Source organism: Acinonyx jubatus, chromosome A2 (assembly GCF_027475565.1).
Source record: "Acinonyx jubatus isolate Ajub_Pintada_27869175 chromosome A2, VMU_Ajub_asm_v1.0, whole genome shotgun sequence".
Classification (NCBI taxonomy): Eukaryota; Metazoa; Chordata; class Mammalia; order Carnivora; family Felidae; genus Acinonyx; species Acinonyx jubatus.
Genome location: NC_069383.1, coordinates 84,651,737 through 84,668,849, shown reverse-complemented (window position 1 = coordinate 84,668,849; position 17,113 = coordinate 84,651,737). Strand labels below are relative to the sequence as shown.

At 38.5% G+C, this 17,113-nt stretch overlaps 1 protein-coding gene across 14 annotated transcripts in view; it reads right to left on the bottom strand.

Moving 5' to 3' along the window:
• Positions 1-17,113, bottom strand: part of MAGI2 (membrane associated guanylate kinase, WW and PDZ domain containing 2) — a 1,320,050-nt gene that overhangs the window by 714,794 nt on the left and 588,143 nt on the right. The window contains exons 1-2 of one of the 14 annotated variants that reach the window (XM_053218557.1): positions 8,335-12,504; positions 7,909-8,093 (exon numbers count right to left, since the gene is read on the bottom strand). The exons of 12 other annotated variants lie outside the window; for them this stretch is intronic. The gene's annotated coding sequence lies outside the window, so the exon portion shown is untranslated. Of the gene's footprint in view, positions 1-7,908; positions 8,222-8,334; positions 12,505-17,113 lie in introns of those variants that run through there. One more of the 14 variants, XM_053218556.1, reaches the window with a different exon arrangement.

Sequence of the window (17,113 nt, the reverse complement as noted above, 5' to 3'; positions counted from 1 at the left end):
TGCATAGAAGACCTGTGTCAATAACTAGCTTTCACTTGAAGGAGAACATTCCAGACAGTGGGGAAAAATGTGCAGATACTCAGAGGCATAAAATAACATGGTATGGTATGGTACATTTGGCTTTAATGGTTGTTGAGACTGTATGAGAGAAATCAAGACTTCAATGGAAGGCCTTAATTCAGGCAAATCCAGACAAAGAAATCTATAATCTGAAGAGAAGGAAGCATGGGAAATGAACAGTTGATAACTTCATCAAAGGTCTGCCAGTAGTTACCAGTCATAGTTAAATGTGTCTCTCAAGTTTGGGGATATGAACTATTAATAGACATAGTAATAGTTTAATACCAATTTCTTTGTCTCCTTACTTAGACAAATGGAACTAGCCATGGATTTTCTTAAACTCTAATGCACAAATAATAAAAGATGTATGATTTCCAGAATGGCAACTGCATATCTGCATATTAGGAAATAAAAGTTAACCATATGCAGCACCATATGAAGACTTGCATGTACAATGGGAAAGAGTTAGTGTAACTTGGTGATCCACACAGAGGAGAATATAATTTACTACTAGCCAATTCCAGCTTCTCTACATTTTTTCTTAAAAAAAAGTGAAAAATTTTATTTTTCTACATGTCCCTTGAACCCAGCATATATTGAAAGAGTAATGCATATTAATGTGTAGAAGGGGCTGCCTATGATATATAACAGGGATGATTTATATTCTCTCTTTCTTCCTTTCACAGCAGTGAGGGCCCCTAACGGATGTGTGTGCAGTCTTACTCATGAAGCATTGTTATAGCATTAGGTGGCAGAGGCTCATTAGAGGGACCCCAGTCTTTAACCAGACACACACCCTGAATTACCCTAAACTATCTTCATCTAAACAAGAAAGATCCAAAAAATAAACCTACTATTTTTCCATAGGATTTAGCAACTCTTGGACCTAACCTAAAACCCAACCATTAAAATGGAAACTGGGTTCATTAAGCGTCTGACTCTTCATCTCAGCTCAGGTCTTGATCTCAGAATTGTGAGTTCAAGCCCTGAGTTGGGTCCCACAATGGGCATGGAGCCTACTTTAATTTTTTTAAACAAAAAGTAAAAAAATAAAATAAAATGGAAATTTTATATCAATAATTTCATGAGAAGACTAGTTATAGGATACTTGCCTTACCTACAAAATCACTTAATTTAAATTCTCTCATTATTTTTCATCCACATGCAGCTTGATATTTTCTACCTTCTAAGCTATGTTCATTTTTTTTTTCTTTTTTTTTAGAATTTTCCACAGGGAACCTTCAAACTGGACATACAGAGATGAACAAGGTTTATACTAGTAAGAACATACTTGAAAATGATTCTTACTCAGGTCTGTGGTTTAAGTTCAATAGAGGATCAGAGGAAAAGAACATTTCTTCCTCCTCATGGCCTGGTGTGAATGTAAGGTTTCTACAAGGTGTTAGGCTGACTGCAATGAAATGAAAACTCTACTATATATCATTAAAATGATGATGTATTTATAGGACATGAACCACAAGAGAGCTATACTGAGCACTTTCAATAAACCTCAATTAGAGGGATCAATATTGCTAAAAGAATCTTTAAAAGCACCTCTGACAGAAAACTTCTTTGAGATTAGTTTTAAATGCTGAGATAAACAGACTACTTCAAGGCATAAGGAGAAGTAAATTCTAGTGTAAGTTCTAATTCTCAGGATCTCAAGGTTTATGGCTTGAATGAATGAAAGTCTGATGAATTGTTTAAAAAAAGAGGTATTTTTGCCCTTTATACTTAGGAAGTTAAACATAAAGAGTATCCTATATAGGGTCTTTAACAAACCTTGAGCTAAATCTTGTTGAACATTTTTATCCATGTTTTTCTTAAAATGTTAATACTTTCTTTTCCTTCCTCTCTGATAATTTAGGTATTACCTATCAGTCATGGTCCACGTGAAGTCCTACTTCTTCTACAAATCCTTCCTTTTATGCTCCAGTGTTATTAAAATTTGCACAAATACAGTTCTTGATTACAGACTTCGAGTAGTTGCCAATTGTTTCTGGTAAGTCTTAGCCCCACAACTGAAAAGTAAGCTCCCTAAAGGCAAGCATCATACTGTATGCTTCCTTACAATACCTCATAGTAATAAGCAGAGCCTAATCAGTCAGTGACAGCTTTGTTGAAAATTCAAATACTACTAGAAGAGTTTACACCGTAGGTGAGCTTTCACAGTTCACAAGCTAATTAGCAGCTGAGTTAGCAAGGTAGAGCCACTGTCAGATGAGACCCAGAAGGTCCTCGATACAAAGAATTAAGGAAGGTAAGAGCAGGAGAGACTAGATTTAGAAGAAAGAGATGCTTTACAGGGAGAAACAGAGAGGAAAAGACAAAGCACAATTTTGTCTAAGACTAGCCCTATGAATATTTTGATGTGGATAGCAAAGTTCCTTTTGAAACATCACAATAGCAGGCACTCAAACATTCTTTCTCAGATGGAAAATACTGACAAAAAGGAGACTCTGAGAATAATCTAGTGCAGACCTAGCAGGTGCCTAAACCAGCTAACCCAGTTAAGAGAACTGTAGTTTGCTGAGCCAAAGCAGACACACTATGACTTTCCAGTAGTATTGGTGCATTAGTATTCATTTATTCCATCCATCAATCATTTAACAAGTGTTTAGTGCACACCTTATATGGGATAACATGATCTGAGGGCCTAGGGATTCTATTGTGAGCAGAATGAACTTTAGAAGGTCCTGCCTCCTGGCCGAGACATTAGTCAAATAATAACACTAGTGTAAACCTAACAATTTTGTTTTAAAAAAGTAGTTAGTATATTAAAGAAAAAGCCCGGAGCACATTTGATAGAGAGAACCACTTAAATGGAGGAGCAAATAAAAAGGGACAGAAGAGTGGGGCGCCTGAGTGGCTCAGTCGGTTAAGCATCCGACTCTTGATTTTGGGTCATGTCATGATCTTAGGATTCCTGAGATACAGCCCCACTTTGGGCTCTGTGCTGACATCACAGAGTCTGCTTGGGATTCTTTCTAACCGCCCCCCCCGCCCCCGGCCCTCCCTCGCTCACTCTCTCCCTCTCTCTCAAAATAAATAAATAAACATTAAAAAATAAAAAGGACAGAATGATATTCTGGCATGTGTTAAGGCCCTGTGATGAAAATATACATCAAGCTTTCTAAGAACTAAAAGAAAGACTATTCTTTAAAAAGTCGTCTGAATCCAAGATTGAGAATCCTTCAACACTTGGTCAGCAATGCTCTATCTTGGCATTTGGGCTCTTGCGGCCATCTGAGTAAAAGTTCTCTGCTGTGGCAGAGAAGGCTCTCACCTCTTCTGCCTTTCTTATTGGGTGGGGTTTGTGCCTTTGCAGGCAGTGCTTGACAAGACCCCTGACTTCAATAAAACTTTGAGTGGCTTCCAGAGTCACTTGGAATCTGTTGCTAGGTAGAAAAAGTCATAGAAACTTCAGGCTGAGAGCATATTAAAAATACCTGAGCTGCTTGTAGGATTGGTCCGTCTCCGAGATGGTTTTATAGCAAAGGTGATCTTTTTTTCATTTAACGTATTATTCTCCCAGCCCTAGCCCCAGGGAGAAGAGAAAGGTGAACAAGTGGAACAGTTGGTTCTGGAATCTCAGCTGGGGTCCTATTAATATGGGAACTTCCTGACCTGCAATGCTTCAATTAGAGTCATCAATTAAGCTTGCTTCTTCTTCCCCATTGGCTGACTGCCTGGAAATGAGCCTCGTATTTCATACTACACGTCATTATGAGTTTTCTTAAAGACTCCGAAGTTTGATTTGCTTTACTGATTTAAAGGGAAAAAATGCTATTCTGACATTATTGTTTCAGAGTAAACGTTAAATTTGCAAACACCTTGACCGTGACTTTTTTTTATCATTATCACTTTCATTGAATTAGATATATTTTTTGTGTAATTTGGGAGACTGGGCAGGGGATCTATGAGAGGAAACAGAATGATGCACTGCTCCCGGAAAACACACTCTTTGCCAGAGATATTATTTGACAGAAATCTGTCCTTGTGATAAGCATTAGAAAAAGAACTAACCCCCATATTGTATATTTAATGTATTTTATGACTCTTAATATGCTTGAGTTATACAGTATCTGCTTTAACCTATGGAATCTGTGAATCACTTGGACTGAGAATTCCCACCATAAGAAAGTTCTAACCTTTTTTAGGGTATTACCTAATGCAATCAAATAGGAATACATTTTTATTTTTTTAGTCCTATATTAAACATCTGCCATCTTCAGAGTAAGCATTTGAGATCTTAGAAGGGAGATTGCCACATGCTGTGTGAGTTAGAGTAAAAGCTGAAGATATGGCAGACTTAGAAGAGAAATGTACCTAAACTGAACAGAAAATTAAAGCATTTTAAACTCAGAGACTTGGGGTGCCTGGGTGGCTCAGTTGGTTAAGCATCTGACTCTTGATCTCAGTTCAGGTCACGATCTCATGGTTTGTGAGTTTGAGCCCTGCGTCAAGGGGATCCTCTCCCCTTCTCTCTCTGCCCCTTCCTCACTTGCTCTCTCTTTCTCTCTCTCTCTCTCTCAAAATAAATAAATAAACATTTTTTAAAAAATTGAAAATGGAATTTATGGTAGTAGAGTTCTAAAAGTAATAGAGAAAATGGACCTTACAAAGGAGGCCATTACTACTTAAGATATTTTCAGAAAGTTAGAAGTTTTCTGTTCAAAAACAATCCAAGAATAATTCAGCTAGGGTAAAATATCTTCTTCAGAAATTTAATTGCTTTATTTCAACTTTTCCTATCTATTCCACAGTAACAATATGAACAACTAATTTTACTGTCAGGAAATTTTCTATTTTCCAAACTTGAAGTTATAAGAATGTAGGCATACTGAAATTTATTTCAACATGTGGACTTTTCTGTTTTAGCCCTCATTAAGAACTTACTGGTATCCTGAGGGTCACTTAGGCATCACACGCGCCTCATTACGAAAATTTCGTATTAGTCCTAGATTTTCTCAGTTCTCCCTTGATGGCTGCTGGTCTGTGAACTGCTTCTATGTTAAAGCTGTTTCTCTGTTTTTAAAACAAAATTCCATTCGTGAGAAGCTCCGAGGGTTCATGACTCTTTTGTATGTACATATTATGTGGTTTACATATTAGTGCCATCCAGCTTCTATAATAGCTGGTAAGCCATGCCCTTAGTTTTACAAACATGGTCCTCTGGTCCTAGGCATCTGAAATTTCTGTGGGTAAAATGCCCTCACCTGTAGTCATTAACATTATTTACAGAGACCCTACTAACCTTCCCACTAATGTTGACATCCATGTTTTCATTGTATTATCTATTGTTTCCTTTACTGTTCGACTACAAGTGCATCAATTTCCCCAAAGCACACTACGTACCATAGTCAAATTGTCCACATGTATAAAAGCAGTAATTAGATCTGCATGCAGTGTTAAAGTTTCACTCCTGTTGTTCTACTAAAGAGGCACAGCCCATTGGCCCTGATAAGTTCTATCAAAAATACTCCACACAAACCCCAAGAAAATCTGCATTGTAACCCCTGTCCTATGTAAGCGTCCAAGGTGCAAACCCTTAAGATATATCCATCAGTGGTACAAGTGGTAGAATACCGAAAGCACTTACGGAACTGTTCCCATAATGCAGTTAAAATTATTGTGCTAGAAGTCTTACTTTGTCATAATATAGAGGTGACTTCATGCCATTTTCCAGGAAGTCTTGAGTTTTTTTTCCCAAATTCCTATAATTCGGGAACTACCATGCAATGTAAAGAACTACTGTTTCTGCACAATGCACACACTCTTGTACTGTTGTGCATTCTCATGTTGTCCTCTCTAGTGGATAGTGCTGTACTTCTTATCTAAAATGTGAGAAGCCCAACAACCCCTTCCTCCTGAATCCACTCTACACTCATACGATCCTCTTAGAATGTTGTATAACAGAGAACCACCAATTTCACACACCCCGAACGAAACATTCACTTAACCAGTTCCTCAAACATACAGGTCTCTGCTAAAGTGCATCCTGCCTCTGCTGGTTGGTTCACAAACCAAAGCCTCGATAAAGGAGTGGTGTAGCTCTGTATCACCTCCACTCCTTGCTCAGCACAGGAATTCCTTAATAAGCACATGAGTAGTACAGGACCGTAGTATATTACCTCCGTGGATTCTAACTCTGGGACATGATCCTTCTCCTTGCCTGAGTCACAATTCAAAAACGGGGGAAAAATGGTAAGAAAGACAAGGGCAGCTTTATCTTTTCAGAGATGGCTGATGGGCAAGTATCCCTATGTTTTTACCTGTCACTTCCCATGTGGAAAGTCCAAATGTAAAGTGTCACACATGCATGCGTCTTTCCTTGGAGAAATTGTTTACTAGCCCACTTAACAACAACAAGAAGTGCTTTATATTGTGTCCAAAGAAATATAACCTATGCTTTTAAAAATGGAAATGTGACTGCCAAGAAAATATCTTCTGTCAGCCTTGCTGGGTAGTTTGTACTCGAAGTAACACCGTCACCACCCACTCCCCATTCAAGCCCAGATCTAAAAAGGCAGGTGAACTGAAAGGAACCAAGAGCCTGTCCGTCCCTATTAGAAAACAGCCATAGGAGCAAATCACGTTGGAGGAAGGCTCAACAACTCAAAGAGACCATCTCCTCAGGACTGGGAGGAGAGACATGGAGCCATTTTTCACTAGGTTCACAAGAAAATGTCAGCTCACAGCTGCTAGTGCACTGCCAGAGCGCTTCTTAATTTGGTCAAAAGGGACCCAGCCAGTCACCCTCACAGAACATTTTCTTAGAGAGTCCATTACGAATCTGATTCCCTCTCCTTTGAGCATCTTCCTGATGTAGTCTTTGGCAATTGCACGGCACAGATCTGCATCCAATTCAAAACTAAATGCCTTTCCCCATTTCCTCTAAAAATCATGTGAATTAGACACTTCGGGGCTGATAGTTTAAAAAAAAGGGGGGGAGGAAGAAAAAAACCACCTCTCCCCCCACTCCCCACCCTCCTCCAGCTTCTTGACTAATACCTCTGGGCAGTTTACTTCCGAATAGAGCTGATTCTTGAGTGCACAATGGCAAACTGGTATGCAAGTCTCCTATCACAAAACGCACAGGCAATGCTTTCTTTGTAAAAACACAGGAAAATACACATGCTGGAACAAAAGACACTCTATCTGCACAGCAAGAAACAAGAGAAATTATGTGTTTGTTTTACACACATCTATACCCACTTACAAAAAACGCCTTGGCATGTATCTTAATGATGACATATTGTAGTCTTTCCTCAAACCAGGTCCCAGTGAAATACATTTTAAAGCTTTGGCTCCAGTGGGAGGTAAAACATTCTCTGTCATAAGAATACCTGGTGTGTGCCTTTGTTGGTAGGGTGCCATTTCAAACTTATTATATTTGAACTCAATTATGTGGAAAATTCAGATAAGGCAAATTCAGTCAGATATCTCTGAATTACTCTGATATTACAAGAAACGCCAAGTCAGCAGATATTTGCTGTTTACATCTCACAATAACCTAATCATGCATTTGCAGCCTTCTGGAGCAAAATGCTAACTATTCTCCAAACAGCCACCTGACAATCTAAGGGCTCAAACACACATTCTGACCCAGAGGAGACATCATGACGGCTCTCCGCTGGCTGTATTGAACAAAAGCTCCGCAAGCAAAGGAGAGGCATTTGGTAATGTAGTGAGAGTGAAATCAAGTTTAGGTTCACATCTGGTGAAATATGGCACTGCCTACCCAGGGGTTGGGGAGCAGGAAGGTTTGGAGGTTATAAATAGAAAACACACACACAGACACATATAGATATTTAAGCCAGACCGGGGCAGTTTCAGCTTACTAACCTAGAGCTCTGTTCAAAGGAAGCAGAGAAGCCGCACGTCCTCTCCCACCTTTCCATGGTCCTCAGTCAGTGTCTTCTCAAACCACCTGTACTGATCCAACCCATTCTTAGATAATGTAATTTTCTTGATAGAAGTAGTCTCAGCTGAGCTTTGATTTTTTCAGCATGGATGTCCAGAATTTTCCTCTTTAAGCCAGACACAGCAACAAAACTGCCGCTGAGGTCTTTTGTTTTCCCCTCCTCTCAAAGATGAAGCATGCAGCACTTCTCTCTCTCTCTCCCTCTCTCTCTCTCTCTCTCACTCCCTCCCTCCCTCCCTCCCACCCTCCCTCCCGCTCTCCCTCCCTCCCTCCCTCTCTCTCTCCCCTCGGTCGCTTTTGCACTCTCCCTCCGTTTCTCTTTCCCCAACCCCCACCAGCAACCTCACTGGATTCCGTTCAGTCGGGGTCATTTACACCTCCCAGCATGAGAACCTGTGTTCTGTAAGCGCCTGTCTCTCACTTTTGGGTTTCCTCTGCGAAAGGGAGGGGGGCGGCTCTAGGTGAAGTCAGGTGACCCCTCCGTTAAAAGCCAGAGAGATGGATGGAGTGTGTGAATTTTAATATACACACAGGCACATTTACATTACAAAGCAGTGGAGGAAAATCTAGCTTCTAGAGATTAGGCATTTTTGTTTTTGCTTTCATAGTCCCCTTTCAGCAATTAAGAGAAGCTAGTATAGTATAATGAAATGTAATTAAAGTTTTCAGCGTTAATAACAAGGCTGCATACTTTCAGAATCATCCAACTGAACAATTCTTTTAAACTTGTTTGCATGACTTTCTTTTTCTTTCAAGGGTCAAAGAATCAGTCATTCATTTTACTATTTACACACCTTTTCTAATCGGCCTTTTCTTTGACATCTAGTTCAACTTATCTCAAAGTGAAGGACCACAAAGAAAACCAATAATAATAATAATAATAATAATAATAATAATAGTAACAACAATAGTAATAATAGTAATAATAATAATGAGGAGGAGGAGGCAGAAGAAGAGGAGAAGAAGAAAAAAATAAGTGACAGAAAACCAATGTACATAGCATGGATAGAAATCAATAGTTTCCTATTGTAGAATTAGATTTAATGAGTAATTTTTTGCTCTTAAACAAATAACTTTTCCCTTCTCTGTTTCAGTGTCTCTGTCTTAAAATAGAAAATAAATGCAAAAAATGTAGCAGCTCCCCTCCCCACCAATCAAGCAAGCCTGGCACAGAAGGATGTCCAGGCAGATACACCACTCAGGGCACCAGGTACTGAAGCAACTGGAAAAAAGGTGTGCTAACCTCGTACAGTGTTGAAGATAAATTTATAGTCTGCAGACTTAGATCTTAATGAGTAAATTTGCTACCACCTCATTTCCTGCTGTAAAGTTTCTGAAATCCAATGCACAGAATCTCTTTCATCTCTACCATTAAATAGGAATGAAATGCATTCTGCTCTTAGAAACACTGCAAAGAAAAACAAGATAATCTCCACAAACTATTCTGAGAATTCAAGATAAAAAGTACTTTATGAAGCCAAATGACAAGTAATTAGAAGGAGATCAACAAGTTTGGTGAGAACAAGTATCAGAAGAAGAATCTCTTATTTGGCCTTTGGTGTTTCGTGCATGGATTCTTAATTTCGAGAACATGGTGACATTGGTGACTCCACCAAAGAGAAAAATAAGAGGACAGCTGACATAGAATCGCATTAGCCCTGCCTCAAAAGATAACATTTCAAACTCTTACACAGCCTCTCGTTCTCTTGAGAGTGATGTCAGGAGAGCGTTGCATTTGCCGCTGAGACCAGGCACTCCAGCTGAAATACACCCAGTCCCCTCCATAAACACCACTCAAGGGTAGACATGGAATGAGTAACAGCTATTCACTGTTCTTGCTTGTTTTGTATTTTAAAAGCTTTACCTTGCATGGAAAAGATCCTATTTAAGCTTTTAAAATAAATTATATGCTAACCGGCTGCAAATTTAGCTTTAGTATGTGCTACAAAAATTGGCACCAAAACATGGGACAATAAAAAAAGATCTTCCCTCAGAAAAGTAAGTTAGCTTAGGCAAATTTAGGAAGACCTAAAATTTTGTAGGATAAAAACATAAAGGATTTCATTTTACAGTCTCTGCAAAGAAAACTAGCTGTTCTTTAACCTTTATTTTTCCTTTCCAGCATTGGGTGTCTTCATTTTGCATTTGCCCTTTTTTTCCCTCCACCTCACCCTCTGGCTTTTCTTTTTTAGGCACGGTATCACTTTCCCTGAATGTGCAAAATGTCCACATAAGAGAGAGAGCAGGAAAGGCATCTCCTATCATGTCAGATAATGCATGGGCTTTAACTCACACTCCAGTGTATGGCAACTTTGAAGCTCCATGCTATTCTAACAAAGAGGCACGATGTAAAATGGACTCTAGACTGCATATTTTTTGTTATTAAAAATCAAAGGATCTTAATTTTAAAAGGCTTATTAAAGTTCACCAATGACAGGCCACTTCAAAAAAAAAAAAAGATGAAAATAATTTAGCAAAAGCCCCAGTTGTCTTTCTAACTGGTCTTCCATTACTCAAGGAACAAACTAAAATACAGAGTGTGAAATGAACCTTCACTCATGCATTCAGTTATCAACCAATGTTTATTGAGCACTTCCTTTGTGTTAAGCAGTATTCTGAGCAGTGAGGGGTAGAGGGTAAATAAAACAGTCTGAACCCTTTCCGAAACTGATAATGTGTACCACTGACATACAAGAAATGTCAGTGCAAAATGCTATGGAAAGTCAGAAAGGCAGAGGCGGGGGTTCCTTAATGGGATGTGGGATGTTACAATAGAACAGGTGACATTTGAACTCAGCTTTTAAGCATGTGTCATTTTTCTAGGTAAGAAAGCAGATGTGGGGGGATTCAGGCCACAGGACACAAAAAGCATGAACAGAGACCTGTGTGCAGTGTGGCATGACTGGAAAACAGGGGCAGAGGAGAGTGGTTTTAAAAGTAGATCAGAACAGGTTGTGTATGATCTTGAATGCTCCCCCCCAAGTATCTGTGCTTCATCTGAGACCCAGTGGCATTCTTACCCAGCTATGTAAGAATCCTTGGCTGGTAAATTATTCATTTTATAAAGATTATTTTGCCAGTGATGTGGAGGGTGGATTACAGCCTTGTTTCCAAAACTTTCCTAATGATAAAAATTACTTGCAAGTGATAGTACATGCATAGAATCCTGGGTTCTACCCCAAATCTAGAGAAGGTCAGGGATCAGAATTTTTAACAATGGTCCCAGGTGATTAGACATATAAGGATAGTTACACAGAGAGTTAATATTCTCAGGATCATTATTAAGCCAAATGAAAGCCTTCTGCTTCTTTTACACTTAAATAAGGGATTTTTACAAAAAAAGTTGAGAACACTTATCAGAATCAAATATGGTGACTGTTTATTTTGAGTCATGAAACAAAATTACATACAATAGCCCATCTCATTCCTACCTTATCTTATGTGAAACCTTTGGTCCTGTGAGGCTAAATGTATTTACCATCTCTCTCTCACATCGAGGTCTTTCTTAGGTCTGTGCCTTTGATTCCCCTTTCTGGTATAATCTTCCCTTCCTTTTTCTGTCTTCATTTTATTCTTCAAGGATTCCCTGGTACAATTGGGCACATGAATTCACCCCTTCCCTAGTGTAGTTTATATTTAAGGCATATTGATATTACAACAGCAGAACCAGAAATAATACTAATATCAAACTCTCATATTTATGCTAGGGGATTTGGCTTTTTACACTGTCACAATAATTCCATGAGGTGCTATTATCATCACTTAACTACTGAGGAAAGTGAAGGCTGGAGGCATTAAATAATTCACCAAAGGTCAGAAAATTAATAAATTTCTGGATTAGGACCCAAGTCAGTCTCTGCTACATGATTAATATCACACCATATCTTATTCCCTAAACATCTGGAACCCAAAATTCAGCAGTGGATTAAATCAGTCAGTAATGTTATTACTCTTTTGCTTTCTATCCCTTTGCATACTAAAGGCTCAGTTTCAGGAGTTGGACTCTGTCTCTGGGTTTAAAGCCTTTCTCAGAGTGCCTGGGTGGCTCAGTTGGTTGAGTGTCCAACTCTTGCTTTCGGCTCAGGTTGCGATCTCATGGTTTGTGAGATCAAGCTGCGAGTCAGGCTCTGCGCTGACAGTGTGGTGCCTGCTTGGGATTCTCTCTCTCCCTCTCTCGCTCCCTCCCTTCCTTTCTCTTTCAAAATAAATAAATAAACTTACAAAAAATATAAAGCCTTTATCTGCCACTTTCAAGACAGGGTGACCAAAGGCAAGTCATTTAGTGTCTATGTGCCTCAGTTTGCTGATCTATCTCATAGTTTTATTTGCAGCTTAAACGAGAACTCGTGTTAAGTATTTAGTACCATACCTGAAACAATTAGACACTCCATGTTAATTATTATGTTTTATTATCATTATTGTTGCTGTTATTAACAAGTGAGAAGCAAATTTTCAGTTTAGCCCCATATGAGTTTTCCATCTCATCCAGAAATATTTAGGGGTGAAAAAGCACTACTGACTCTGTGTATTATTAAATGTGGTTTTATAGCTTTCAGTCCAGTTTACAGACTACAAGTGATTTGATAAAATTAGGAAGATGCACCAGCTACTATTTAACTAATCATGAACTCCATATATTGCTTTATTATTAGATCTGTAATGTATGGTCTCTTGAGACATTGTGGATGGCTTCCTGTCAGGCAGAAAGAAGAAATTACACATTTTTTAAAAAGCCAGCATTTTTATTTTAGCAATAAGCTAAATATTAATTCTTCTTAAAAATCCATGATGCCTGATTTTTGTACAAACTACTGTCTCCTTTTTTTCAAAATAAATATTTCCAATATCTCCATGGAACATTTCCTTACCTTTTTGAGGTATATTCACTAGCAAATAAAATTTCATTTAACTATGCATCATTCTTGTTAGTTAAGTGCACATTTAGTGCAGATATGGTATGATGTGTATGTGAAATCAAAACCAAATAAACAGTAGATGTTATTTGTCAGTGGGAAAAAAATCTGCATGAGAATTGTGGTTGTCATATTCTGCAAACTATAGACAAACAACCTCAAGAAAATTCTCTTCTTTTTTGCAATTATATAAATTGTTGATCATAATAGGAAAAGATTCTACCATTGATGGTTTTTGTGAGTGTGGACTAAATGATTGGTGTATTACTCTGTTGACCACTGGATGTGTGTGTAGATTACTTTTGCATTGGCAGTTACACTTAATGTTTGCAGAGTCCAGATCTCTGGAACTTCTCTCTCCCTGCCTCATAGGCTACATAACAATTTTCATCAAAAACAACTGATCTGTTTTTGAATGTTTATTCCAAATTAATGCATTTTCAGTCACTGTCAAAAGAATCCTATTCTACTTAAAGATAGTTATATGTATGTGCATGCATGCATAATTATCACAGGCAATGGTTAAAGTGTGATTATCCCATCCTAAGAGAAGAAAAGCAAAAAGCAGAAAAATTCCTGCTTTGGGTTTTTCTTTAGTCTTGACTAACCAGCCAAAGCAGGTGCTTTAAGAATGGCCTTTAAATATAGCATGCTGTCGAACACACAGAGCCTTAGCAACCCTGACTTCACCATTTCTTGGCTGTGTGATACAAGATAAGTTACTCATCTGTAAAACAGTGATGATCTCTGTTGCATAGAGTTCTCAGGCATTGAATGAAGTAATGCACAGTGCCTGGCACACCATCATCACCACTATCATCATCATCATCAACACCACCATTACATCACATCATTAGCATCATCATTGTCACCACCAGTGCTACCATCACCATCATTGTCATCATCCTCCTACTCATCATCACCAATATTTATCATGTATCAGACACTGCTGTAAATAAAACACAGTAATGGTAGCTTCTGTTCTTATTGTTATCATATTCTTTTCTTTTACTGACTTTCAGTTCATGACATTACATATTCCGAGCTTATTACACCGATGTAAAACACTATCATGGTCCAGTAGTCCCTAATCAAAACAAAAGCTTACATTTAAATATCTTTCGGTGTATGAAGTAGAAAAAATAACAGAACACGCTTTCTCTTTCACTAGTTTTTCCTTTCTGTAAGCAAGTCCCAGGATCAAACCTGGCACAGGGAAGATCCTCCTGGGTGAGTTGTAAGCCTTCTGAAGGCAATTCATGAGGTGTTAACAATCCTCACAAGAATATTCTTCATATGACTGAAGAGACCAAAGCGCAAGAGAAGTACTTTCTGTACTGAGTGGGCATAAACAGATTCCATTGTTGACAGCTGTCCTTTATGAATCTGCATTTCTGATCTCATAATGAATCATCCTACTTCTGACTTCTGAAAACCAGCTGAATTATAATCTTTTATCTCCTCCAGAGGCTCATGCTTTTCTATAACTCTTCATCTACTTTACCTTGTGGACCCCATCAGATGGCCATAAGTGGGGCATTTATGGGGCCTCTTGATCTACAAAAAGAACTTTGCCTGGGATGAGCCTAGACAAGATTGTGAAGTGAGTGCACTATGTCGTCCATATCTTCCACTTCTCCTTCCTCTGCCTTTTAGGTTACTCCTTTTAAATGGCACTTCTCTATCACCTTCAGAATTCTTCCTGATTTTGACTCTCATCTTGTAACAAAACCAAAATTCAGTAGAATACACTGTGTAAATTTGCATGTATTACCTGAAGTAATACTTATTGTCTTAGAAATTTGGATGGCTTGTACAATCTCTTAAAATGTAAACATTACTTGGAAGTAGAAACTAAATAGGTTTCCAGAAATTTTAAAACATGGCCTGAAACATGTCTATTTAAATGGGCTGAACTCAACAAAACATATTACTTATAAAGCCCAATTTCAAATCATGAAGGAAAACAAATAGAGAGGGAACTATCAACTCTGACTCGACTAACTTAGCATGGGAACAAAGGGCAGTGGATGCCCACCTTGGTTTTGAGTCATAACTGCACCATGAATTGATTGTATGACTTTGGGCAAGATACCTTAAGGCCACAAAAACTTAATTTCCTTATTGGTAAAAATAGTATAACATCTAAAAGTAAGTGCAATCATGAAATTGCTAGAACAAAATATGGCACATAATAAGCTCTCAGGAAATAGCATTTTCCTTCTTGTTCTTCCTACTAAATAGCTTTTTTCCCCCCATGGGTCACCCTCCATGGGTCACCTGATCTGCTCACACCTCTTTAATTCACCTGACATTTATAGGTTTCACCATTCAAGTAAGATAAGCTTTTGCACAGGATCTAAATTTTAGTCAAGTAATCTACCTTTCTCAAAGCACCAGAGCAACTTAGTAAAATCAAAATAAAATTATACTGAATTGAGAAAGAAGGAGAAGGAAGACATAAAGAATGAAGAAAGGGTGGACAAGAGGGAAAAGACAGAAGAAATAGTTACATGATGTACCTAGAGGCGGTGCCATAGAAGAGTAGAGAAAGTTCTACTGAACTTTATTAGAATTCGAGAGATCTGCTTTGGATTACTCACTTATATCAATTACCTTATCTGTGAAATAAAGATACTAAACTTTTCCCAGGCTCATAGATTTTGGTTTCGTGAGATTAGAAAGTAAAACATTTCTTGAGGACCCTTTAATATCAAACCCATTAGTCCATGATACTGGGGAGGGAGGGTTCCCATTGACTCAATTTGACTCCGCCACATACTCTACCTATCATTCAGTCTCCATAGTAGTATTACTATCCCCACTTTAAGAGGAAGAATTTTTGACTCAGTGAGCTTTTCTAAAGTCAAAGAGGCAAAGGGATAGGGCAGGGATTAACAACACCTTCTAATACAAAGCCCCAGGTACTTTTTATTGCACCATGCTGCCACCCTCTGGGACAAAAGTTGGGAATAAAGCTATATTGAAATTAAACCTTCATTGAATGACTCTGCAATGATATTTTAGACAGATGTGAAACGTCCTGCAACGGTCATGGAAATTTGAGGAAAGCATGCCCTGTTATGGCAGTGATGTGCTGTTCAATGTTTAACCACTAGCACTTTGGAAAAATAAAAAGAAACAAACAAAAACCCCCTGATTTGCAGCATTTGTCAATTTCTGCAGACTAAATATGCCACCATAGTCAATTTCAAGCTATTAACCTCAAGTCACTGAACTGGAGATGGGGAGAGGTGTACAAAATGACTATTTCAAGGCAATGACAACCATCTCCAGCATGCCACTGTGTGTGTGTGTGTGTGTGTGTGTGTGAGTGTGTGTGCATAGGAACTTGAATTCAGATTCCAATTAATTTGCTTTAAAAAAATAATGAAAACTCAAAATATAGGTCCAAATGCTTTTCAAGTAACTCTAAATGCCATGTGTTTCAATTATGCCCTAATAACTTTCCTTTTTTGGTCAAATATGCAGATGACTCTCACCTACCTCTTTACCTTCAAAATATAACCGTCAACAATCCCAGCAAATAAAAGAAACCAAAATCCCAAGTTCCCATTCTTGACTTTCTTATATCTTTCCACATACTGGCTGGTTCTTATATTAAAGTTTATTTATTTATTGTGAGAGAGACAAACACAGCACAAGTGGGGGAAGGGCAGAGAGAGAGAGAGGGAGAGAGCAGGCTCCACTCTGTCAGGGCAGAGCCCAAAGGGGCTGGAATCCACAAAGCCTTGAGACCATGACCTGAGCCAAAACCAAGAATTAGATGCTCAACTGACCCAGCCACCCAGGCACCCCTACTTTTTAATATTTCCTGTGAGATGTGTGAAGTTTTCAGGGAACCCCCAAGGCAGGGTTCCCCTAGTAAACCAGAAGGTGACAACTGCAAGATTTGTCAGTACTGCCTTAGCAAAGGGCCATCAGGGAAGCCTGAACAGAAAAAAAAAGACAAAACTATCCTATAGCCCTGCATTCCTTATTCCTCACCTTAAAGTGCCATAACTGCTTGGATTCCTCTGGAATAAAAGCAAGGTGACTGACAAGTTGTCAGGAAATTGCATGCATAATTTACACAGCACTGTGAGCAAGGAGAAGAATTGTCATTGGTGTAGACGACTCACAAATGATATTCGGATAGATTGCTTGAGGAACGACTTCTGATTGCTCAGACAATTTACTTCATCTTATTCAT